This window comes from Pediculus humanus, genomic scaffold (assembly GCF_000006295.1).
Source record: "Pediculus humanus corporis 1103172107561 genomic scaffold, whole genome shotgun sequence".
In the NCBI taxonomy this organism is placed as follows: Eukaryota; Metazoa; Arthropoda; class Insecta; order Psocodea; family Pediculidae; genus Pediculus; species Pediculus humanus.
This window is the reverse complement of record NW_002987176.1, coordinates 135,975-137,698: the sequence shown is the minus strand read 5'-3', so window position 1 is coordinate 137,698 and position 1,724 is coordinate 135,975.

Genomic DNA, 1,724 nt, shown 5'->3' with positions numbered 1-1,724 from the left:
ATTGTGACGTCATAAAATTAAATTATAAATTAGATGTTAAGCCTTTTCCTGTTTCAAAATAATTTTTTTTTTTTTTTGCTTATAATTAAGTATATTACATATAATGAGTTATTTACAAAATAAACTCATATTGCTAAACCAAAATAACTTTTTTTTTTTTTTTCCACTACACCATTAAATAAATTTGACACAAGAAGGAAAAATTTTATCCATCTCATTTTACAAAAATTATTACCTCAAGTTTGTATTTAGGTCTGATAAAAAAATATGCTGAATTAGCAAGTCCTTAAAAAACAAACTCAGGAACGTTTATGGCTGAACCTTTTTTTGTCAACTTTTATTTTTACCAAACGATTTAATAATTATTATTTTGTTATGTAAATTAACAATAATAAATTTTCTAAAGGATTCATTTATAAACAATTTATTTTGTCATGAAAACAAAAACAACAAAATATTTTTTACAATCTGTTTACTAAAGTGTGACAAAAAAAAACTTAATTTAAATATTTTATATAAATTTCTCTGTTATAACAAAAAAATATCTTATTTGTTTAGTTTTTAAAATGTTTTAAATAAAATAATAATAAAAAAAAAAAAAAAAAAATTCAAAAGGTTTCAATATGACTCACATTTAAAATTTTTTTTTTTTCGGTCTTATACCTGTCATTTATTACTACCCGTTTAATATTTATTGTTATTATTTAAATTTTAAGCAAATTTAAAAGATAATAATAATAATTATTTGAGAACTTGAAACTTCATGTAAAATGTTTGAAAATATTCAAAGATGTAATATTGTAGGCTATAATAGTAATAAATTAGTAATTTAGGAGATTGAAGGGTTAAAAAAATTACCCTGAGGTACAAAAATATAATTATTACTATCAAAAACATAAAATCATAAATATTAATATTAAAAACAAGAAAAAACTAATTTGTAAATGGGGGCAAAAAAATATGTGTGTTGTTAAATTCTTATTGAAATTCATAAACCATTTTGCAGTTTTTTTTTTTTTTTTTTACTATTTATCTTTTTAATTACCTTGTTAATTTAAAAATAAATTATAATATCTCTTTAAAAATTAATATTTAAAAAAAAAAAGAATTTTTTTATAATACAAAGCCGGTTGTCAAATGTTTGATTAAAATATTAAATGCTCAACAATAGTCAAGCCTTGGTGGTGGTGGCATTATTACAAAACGTGACAAGCATCCAAATGTCAAAAAATTAATTTATAAATAGACAAAAAAAAAACTAGAAAATATTTTCACCATTCAAAAAAAAAAAAAAGTACAAAAACGTGACATTTTCTTTCAAAAAAAAAATTATGTTAAAAACAGCCTAAAAAAAATTTCAACCCATTGATTTTTCTCGCTAAATTTTAAAAATTTTATCAATGATTTACCCCAAAAAAAATTTTTTTTTTATCCGCCATGACAGTTTAATTATTTTATGTCTCACCATAAGACATAACTATATAATTAATAAAGTTAAAATTTATGGTAAACATCGTAATTTTTAATTAAAATAATAATAATAATAAACTTTTATTCAAAATATTTGATTTCTTTTTAATAATTAAATTAAATTTTGTCTCTCATCACAAACGAAAGTTTTATTTAAGTTTAATTATTTTACATGGTTAACAAATCAAGTCCGCCATTTTTTTTTTTTTTCAATTTTTATCGTTAGTTTTTTTTCAACGAGATTTAACGAGATT